Genomic DNA, 9,046 nt, shown 5'->3' with positions numbered 1-9,046 from the left:
TTGTCAAACGTGTTGACTTCAGTTACAGCACAGACTACGAAGTGCACCGTGCTCACTTTCTACCGTTATTTTTATTACAGCTATTTGCACCGCAAACAAGATAAACAAAAGAAATCGTGGTTTTCAAGTCACTTCATCCAAGTACCGGCGTGCAATCTCTTTATCGTGAAAGTGTGACTTACAAATGTAGAATCGTTATATTTTTAGGGCTGCCAATTAATCGCAGTGAACGCAAGCGATGAATGCAAAACAAACGAACGCATTATTTTGAAAACAAGCATACCTCTGCTTTGACCCTCTTCACTTAGAATCATAGAATCATAGAATTCAAGATCAGAAGGGACCATTATGATCATCTAGTCTGACCTCCTGCTAGATGCAGGCCACATAAGCCGATCCACCCACTCCTTAAGCAAGCGACCCCTGCCCCATGCTTCGGAGGAAGGCGAAAAACCTCCAGGGCCACTGCCAATCTACCCTGGAGGAAAATTCCTTCCCGACCCCAAATATGGCGGTCAGCTGAACCCCGAGCATGCGGGCAAGACTCTCCACCCATACCCTCTGGAAAAAGGCTAACAATATCCTATCATTGACCCATTGTACTAATTACCAGTGTGGCACTTAATTGACCTATTGACTAAGCCCGTTATCCTATCATACCATCTCCTCCATAAACTTATCTAGCTTAATCTTAAAGTCATGGAGGTCCTTCGCCCCCACCGTTTCCCTCGGTAGGCTGTTCCAGAATTGCACTCCTCTGATGGTTAGAAACCTTCGTCTAATTTCAAGCCTAAATTTCCTGACTGACAATTTATATCCGTTTGTCCTCGTGTCCACATTAGCACTGAGCTGAAATAATTCCTCTCCTTCCCTGGTGTTTATCCCTCTGATATATTTAAAGAGTGCAATCATATCTCCTCTTATCCTTCTTTTGGTTAAGGAAAACAAACCGAGCTCCTCAAGTCTCCTTTCATACGACAGGCTTTCCATTCCTCGGATCATTCTAGTAGCCCTTCTTTGTACCCGTTCCAGTTTGAATTCATCCTTCTTAAACATGGGAGACCAAAACTGCACACAATACTCCAAATGAGGTCTCACCAATGCCTTATTGTACTTCATTGCTTGGCGGACATTGGCACAGTTCTGTTGTGTTCTCATGAGGTGGTGATTAAATATCAGAAAAAGTTAATGCAGCAAAGCTGCAAAAGTTCAGGGCTTTTGAATGAGAAGTTTATTTTTAAAAAAAGTCCGTATGGTTCCCTGGATAAAAAGATGGTTATCTCTAGCTATTGCAAGGCTGAGGTCCAATTCCATCAACGTACTTCAAGTCTGCAGTAGCACCCACACACTAAACATGCTTTCATCTCCAGTTCTTGCACTACCGACAGCAAATGAATCCTGCCGGCCATGACAGAGTACGCTTCCAGAGTTCCGGGATCGCTACAAGCCCATGGATCAAAGAAAGTCCAGCAGGTTACCCAATGCTATTACAAAGCGGATAGCTATGGATTGCAGACCATGCAACATTGTAAACGGCAGAATGTTATTCAAATTGCATCTTCCAGTCCGTCCGACACCTTGCCCTCCCGAGGAACCATTGCATCGCAAATATGAGACCTACATCACAGTGAGAAGCCTACCATGTTGGAGCTTCTGAAAAAGCCACAAGCTGTTGCTTTGACTAGCGATCACCGGCCATCCTTGAGCAATCACAGTTATCTTGGAGTCACAGCACACCTGATGGATGCTGTCTGGACCCCGCAGTCTTTGCTGTAACAGTAACGCATACTGAAGAGAGACATTATGCTGAAACGTGTCCAGAGCATTTTGTGGATGTTGCAAAAGAATGGGATAGTCAGGAATACTGAATGGACTGTAGGTTTTGAGTGAAGTTAGTACGTGAAAAAAAAAATCCACATTTGTAAAGTGCACTTTCACGATAGAGACTGCACTCCGGGACTTGTATGAGGTGAATTGAAAAACACGATTTCTTTTGTTTATCTTTTTTACAGCGCCAGTACTTGGCATCAAAAATAATAATATGAAGCAAGCACCGCGTGCTCTATATTCTGTGTGGCAACTGAAATCAATATATTTGAAAATGTAGAAAAACATCCAAAAATATTGATAATACATTTCAATTGGGATTCTGTTATTGCTCAACGGTGGGATTAAAAGGGCAATTATTTTTTTTTAAGCTGGTCAATTGGTTTTGCGTTAATCGCTTGTGCTAAGTGCAATTAATTGGCAGCCCTTGTTAAAAGAAAAATCCACAGAACAAGGAGACTTGTAGCTGTATTACTGAGAAGCAAATTTAGGGACAGATTCCAGTCTCCCCCCCACCCCAATTCATCTTGGGCAGCTCCTCACTCCATGAGCGGTGTCACTTCAGTGCGACTGTTTGTGGGATAAGATGCTGCGCAATACGATCAAGGCATCAGAGTTTCCCCCTTGGGATGAGCGTAAGAAGTCCTCCTGCCTGAGCTGAGACCAGGGAGGGAAACCACAACCGTCAGTGCTAGTGCCAGAATTTTCAACGGCTCAACGCCCATAATCAGACACCAGTTGTGGCTGCTAAGCAGTGAATCTAGGTCTGAGCAAACCGTGGGTCTCTCCTAGTTGAGCTAAAGGAGTGTCTCCAGTAGCTGGGATAGTAGTAGGTTGTTATTCTCTGTGTAGACCAACCACCATGGTGCTAGAAAAGCCAGCATGTTACAATTGCACTTTGGAAGGATGGAAAGCAGGATTCTCATTGGATTCCAATGGGGAAAGGGATTCTGTCTCTCTTACTTATTTGGCTCCAATACGGCAGCATCTGAGCACCTCACAATCTTAAACTGGTTTATCCTCGCGCTCCCCCTGCAAGCTAGGGCACTGCTGTTATCCGCATTTTGCAGGTGGGGAACTGAGGCACGGATTATGTTTACACTGCAAAAATCCCCAAGACCCAGCAGCAGCAAGTCTCAGAGCCCGGCTCAACTGACATGGGCTTGCAGTGTAGTCAGGTGGGGGGGGGGGCGTGAGTCTGAGGGCCCGGGCTCCAGCCAGAGCGGGAATGTCTGCACTGCGATTTTTACCCCCGAGCGGGAGCCCAAGTCACTTGAGCCGAGCTCTGAGACTCGCTGCCGCTGGTTTGTTGGGTTGGGGGTGGTTGTTTTTTTTGCAGTGTAGACATAATCCAGAGGGGCTAAGTGCCTTTTCCAAGGTCACACACACAGATTGGGGCAGTGTTGGGAGTTGAACCCAAGTCAAACTAGTACTCTAACCATTGGACAATACTGCCTCTCCATGTAAATCTTCCGTAGGTTGAGTGCAAGGGATGTACCAGAAGGCTGGGATTTTCAAAGACTCCCAGGGGATGCTTGAATCAGATTAAAAGTCAATGGTAGAACAACACCCAACTCCCATAGACTCTGTAGAAAATCCAAGGTTTTTATGCCGTCCCTGAATGCTGGCCCGCAGGCTGCAGACCTGAATGACACCGGGAATGAAGATATCAAGTAACTCCACTTACTCCAATTCCTCTACTTCATATTTCTGCTCCGCATAGCCAGGAAATCAGCTTAGTAGAAAGTGGCCTGAAATATTAGTCACCTCTTTGAGAATGGAGAATTTATGACACCGAATAATGTAAGAAACAGGAAGGCGCTTCAGAATTTCCCTTTCGACTTATATTTCCGAGTGACGTTGCCTTGCCACAGAAAGAAGTCAGTAAAAGACAAAGGGCTGGGGGAAGAAGTGACTTGGTGGGGATTGGATTCCTGGCCTCGCCGCGGGAAGGGATTACAGGTAGAATGCCCAGGCGCTTACGTCGACGGAATGGAATAAGCTGTCAGGATCGGCAAGGCGAAGAAATGCTCCAGCGGCCAAATGGAAGGAGAATGACCTCAGAGTGCATGATCCGGCGCCAGCTGAAGTCACTGGGAGTTTTCCTACGGACGGCAAGGCAGCCCCCAGGGCCTGCTCCCGTTCCCGTCACGGTCAATGGGAATCTTTCTGTTGACTTCAATGGAATCCTTGGACCAGGTCCCAGAAGCTGTGTTGCTGCCTCAGCTCCTTGGAAAGTCCAGGCCCCCGTTCGGCACTGGCCTGCAGCGCCTCTATGCCAGCGCTGCCCCCTCTGCCTAGCAGAAAGTCAGCTTGGCACACAGCCCGGGGCAGGGGGCATTCTGGGCTGGGCCGGGGAGGGTGGAAGAGGGGCTAGCCATGACCCCTGGGTGTGAGTGAGAGCTGCACTGGGCACCGCAGCCCCAGCTAAGGGAGGCACCAGCTGCTTCCCCTGCATCGTTGCACTGGAGCCAGCAAGGAGGCGAATCTTCAGTCTGGATGGTTATAAACAGTCCTGTATGTCCCCCGGCAGGCCACGGGCCAGGCAGTTACCGCCAGGTTAACTGTGCAGAGGAAATTGCCCTGGGGAAGGCAGCCTAAGACATCTACAGCCACACCCCCAGGCGGTGTAAATCAGCATCGCTCCATGGGAGACAATGGGCCAGATCCCCAGCTGGTGTAAATCAGCATCACTCCATGGGAGACAATGGGCCAGATCCCCAGCCGGTGTAAATCAGCATCGCTCCATGGGAGACAACGGGCCAGCTCCCCAGCTGGTGTAAATCAGCATCACTCCATGGGAGACAATGGGCCAGATCCCCAGCTGGTGTAAATCAGCATCGCGACAATGGGCCAGATCCCCAGCTGGTGTAAATCAGCATCGCAACAATGGGCCCGACCCCCAGCCGGTGCAAATCAGCATAGGATTGAAGTCAACCAAACTACCCAGATTGACACCAGTGGAGGAACTGGGCCGTTCTTTTTCCAAGCCATGTCAAGACCTTTCTTCCGGGAGGCGAAGGAAGCTCCTCCATCCCCGTGGAGAGAGAGGGGGCTGGACCAACGGGCCATTGATATGGAAACGGGACTCCCGATTTCGAGAAGGGCGAAGCACTCGAGGGCCAAGCGTGGCTGGAGAATCATCCTCCCGTTGTATGTTTGCATCTGAGGCCGGCGAGGGCTCAGCTCCCACAACTGGGGCCAGCTTCTCAAATGAGCTCAACCACAGACGACTTGTGGGTCAACCCCCAACGTCCGCCCCAGGGGCGGCCGGGCCCTTGTGAAACGGTGAGCACTGACTCAGAGCCCAACGGGGAGCTGTGCTCTTCAGACCCCCTCGCCCCTAACACGCCGCAGCAGGGCAAGTCGCTGCTTCGTCCCTGAATTCCCGCAGGCTAGATTCCCTCCCGAAAGGGGCCCTGCAGGGCCACCGCCCCCTCTTCTTCCACACTGACTCTGGGAGTGGAGCCAGACCCCGCAGTGGACAGGGAGTGGGGAGCCACACCCGGCTGTGGCAAGTCCCCCCTGCCACGTCCTGCAGAGAGGTGCAATGAAGAACTCTCCTTCCATCCACTCCCTCTTGCAAGGTGGAGCTCTGGGAGGAAAGGTCTGTTCCTTCCCAGGGGGGGCTCCCGGATAAGGCAGCCCCTTCCTCGAGCCTGAACCTAATAGTGCAATTGCAATCCAGACTTAGGCGTCGGTGCTGCTTTTTCGTATTCAAGCTCCCTTAGTAAAACACAGACCAGCGGGGTGTTATGAGAAAAAAAAAATGGCGCACGTTGAATGGGCCCTGGCTGTGGGCTGAATGGGTGTATTGTTAGCTCCAATTTTATATGCTACACGAACACGACGTCAATAAAAAGCTAAAGGGAGGGTGGGGGGAGGAAGGAAAGTGCAAAGTATTCCTGAATTCCCTTTGATATTTAACTCCGCGTGGCAGGCTGCAGTTGGCGGGAGCAGTTGCTGCCTTTTAAAGATCTGTGACTAACCTGGTTTACGAATGTCTTTTCTTTAGCAAACAGCAAAAGGAATGAGTCTTCTCCAAGCCCGGCTGGCTGCTTGCGACAGCTTATTTACCGACGTCAGCCCGATCGGCGGTTCGCCACATTTTCTGACACGTCGTCAGCCTCACCGGCCCAGCCCCGACCCTGCTGCCTCCCCGTTCATTAAGGTCCATGCAAAAGACCACAGATATCAATTAGCTCCCAATGGCGCCTATTGCACCAGCTTTGGGAAGGCAAAATGATGCCTTCAGCCATCTCCCCTCAACTCTGCTAACTTCAGTGGGCTGGAATGGGTGTCATGCCCCTGGTCCCCGCTTAACCGGTAGATTGAGATAGGTGCGTCACGCAAGGCTCCGGAAAATGTTACGCCCTGAGCACTGCAGTTAGGGTGATCTAACCCCTATGCACAGGCAGCTAGGTCGACGGAAGAACGGATTAACTCATAGGGATGGAAAAACCCCTTCCGGCGATGTAGGCAGCATCTACACTATGACGCTGCAGCTGTGCCACTACAGTGTCAGCGTACCCATAGATAGAACTCGGACCAACGCACGTTATTTTAATGCTCTGTCAATTCTTAGATGCTTGTCTTAATGGCAATGAAAGAGATGCCAAGCAGGGGGTTTGGAATTCATAAGGCCTGGGATGCAATTTACAAAAGCATCTGAAAGACTCAGAAATAACTTAGTGCCAGATTTTCAGAGGTATTTAGGCACCTAATGATGCAGAGAAACACACAGTGGCATCTTCAAAAGCAGGTTGGGGCCACAATCCCATTGAAACCAAAGGGAATTAGGCACCTAACTTGCTTAGGCACTTGTGAACATCCCACTAGGCACTTATCTGCATTTTTAGGCCTCTAAATACCTTTGAAAATACGTCCTCTAGGAACTTAGGTCCAGATCTTCAAAGGCACCTAAATACCCTCTAGGATTTGGGCTGTAGGAGCTGAAGTCACTTTTAAAAAGGGGGTGTAGGCTCCTAATGCACGTAGGCATTTCTGAAAATTTTACCCCTGCACACAGATAAGTTGCATCCGTTTAAATACTGATTTAGTCAAACAGGTGAAACCCCCTTACAACGGGTTTATAACTTATACTGGAACATCTTGTACTGGTTTAGCTTATCAGCAAACCTGGTTTGTTATCGAATGAATCTACCCTGATGTAACCCCTCTTAAGCTGATTTCAGAGAGGTCACACAAGCAGGTCTCACCAATTTAATTCAATCGATGTAGGTGTTACTACAATATAAATAATGATACATCATAATACCACCCAGCTCTTATAAAGCATTTTTCATTTTTAGATTCGAAGTCCTTTACAAAGGAGGGCCAGATTAAATAATGTCGGGGCCCTATTCACAATGGAAATGTGCCCCCTCCCCTCCTTAAACTTGACTTAGAAGATGTCCTAGGCACTGCTAACTCCCAGAACAGAGGTTCTCAACCGGGTAGGGGGAGTGTGCATCCAGCCTTCTGATGATTCGGTGGCCCTGGTAGAAGCGGGAGGGCCAAGCACCAGGTTGCAGCGCCACTCACTCAAGTTTGGCCCAGCCATCCTGCCGTCACGATGGAGGGCGGGCAGCCAGGCCAAATTTGAGCAAGTAGCATTGCATAGGGTTGCAGCACCACCCAGTTTTGGGGGTGTTTCCCCCTCCAGGTGGTCAGGGGTCTACGTGCAAGAACCCATTGATTAATCCAGGCCTGTCAGTATCATTATCCCCATTGTACAGATGGAGAAAACTGAGGCCCAGACAGGGAAGTGACTTGCTCTAGAGCACCCAAAAGGCCAGTGGCAGAACCAGCGATTGAATCCCAATCTCCTGAGCCCAGGCGCCTATTCACTAGACCACGGTGCCTCTCCAACAGGAAGGGGGATCCCCCCAAAAGGTGAAGTCCCCAAAAGACCTTGCCACTAAACGGCAAAACCACGATTTGTCTTTTGAACTCCCTGAATAAAGCGTGGAACCAAACGGCACCTTCTTAGCAGCAGATGTGTCCATTTTCCTGCTGCAATGAGCTACAGTTTACAACTTGCTACTCCCATGGGGGACTTCCCCCACCAACCGACCTGTCCCCCTTGGTCTTGAATGAGCGGCAGTCCCCCTCTAGTGGCTGGTCTGGCTTATTGGAGCCTAGACGGCTGCTATTTCTGTACAACTATTTATAGACTCCCCGCTTCCCTACTCAGCATGTGCCAGCCAGTCACAGCTGGAAAGCAAAGCTTCAGTGCAGCACCGAGGAACAACGCATCCCTACCCCCTGTACGGCCTAGCAAGAAAAGAATGAGGCAGATCTAACTCAAAGCAAGAATGAAAACTAAACATCCAACCACGCGAGGATTCCAGGCCCCGCCGTCAACATGGGACGAAACCTCCCTCTCAGCTGCTGGACAAAAGTGGAGTTTTCCGTTCTGGAGCGCTGGACGGTCCCAAGGAAAATTCCACAGACTCCTTGCCCGGTTTCTAACAGCCTGGGGAGTGGAGGTTCCACTCGCTGACAGAGACCCGGGCTCTGGAGTGGGGTTTGCACTTTTTCAGCCCCCACCAACCAGGCCAGATTTTCCGGCGTGCTCAGCTCCCATTGAGGCACTAAAAGAAGTGGCCGGACGCCAGGTTCTTTTGTAAGGCTGGAGGCCAGTAGTGTCACAAGGGAGATGCAGGTGGATTTTAGAGCACTTGGAAAGCTGGTCTCAGCCGTAACCATAGCAGACCTACCGCCCCTCACTAGAATTATGAAGGCAGCAGCTGCTGGGCTGCACTGTAGAACTTCACAAGCTGCCTTGTGGTTTGCTAACAGGACAGAAGGACAGAGGGATGAGTAGACGGGCAGGTGGATGACTAGGTGGATGGACGGACACACACATGCATGGACAGGCCGGGGGATGCAGAGACGCACATAGACAAACCGGGGCGATAGACAGCTGCACATAGGCATGGAGAGGGCAGGGGTAGGACAGGCAGACATATGCAGGTGGATGGCCAGATGCACATCTGCATGGAGGGGGTGGATGGCCAGACAGACTGATGGGTGGATGGGCAGATGGGCATAGGTGCTGGAACTGGGGGGGCCTGCCACACCCCCTGGCTTGAAGTGGGTTCCATCATATTCAGGGTTTACAGTTTGGTTCAATGGCTCTCACTGTACAAACGGTTCCAGCACCCCGGATGGACAGACTGATGGACGGATGGGTGGCCAGATAGATGGGTGGACA

Source organism: Mauremys reevesii, linkage group 27 (genome assembly GCF_016161935.1).
Source record: "Mauremys reevesii isolate NIE-2019 linkage group 27, ASM1616193v1, whole genome shotgun sequence".
NCBI classification, from domain to species: Eukaryota; Metazoa; Chordata; order Testudines; family Geoemydidae; genus Mauremys; species Mauremys reevesii.
The sequence above is the reverse complement of the archived record's forward strand: the minus strand, read 5'-3'. Positions refer to the sequence as shown.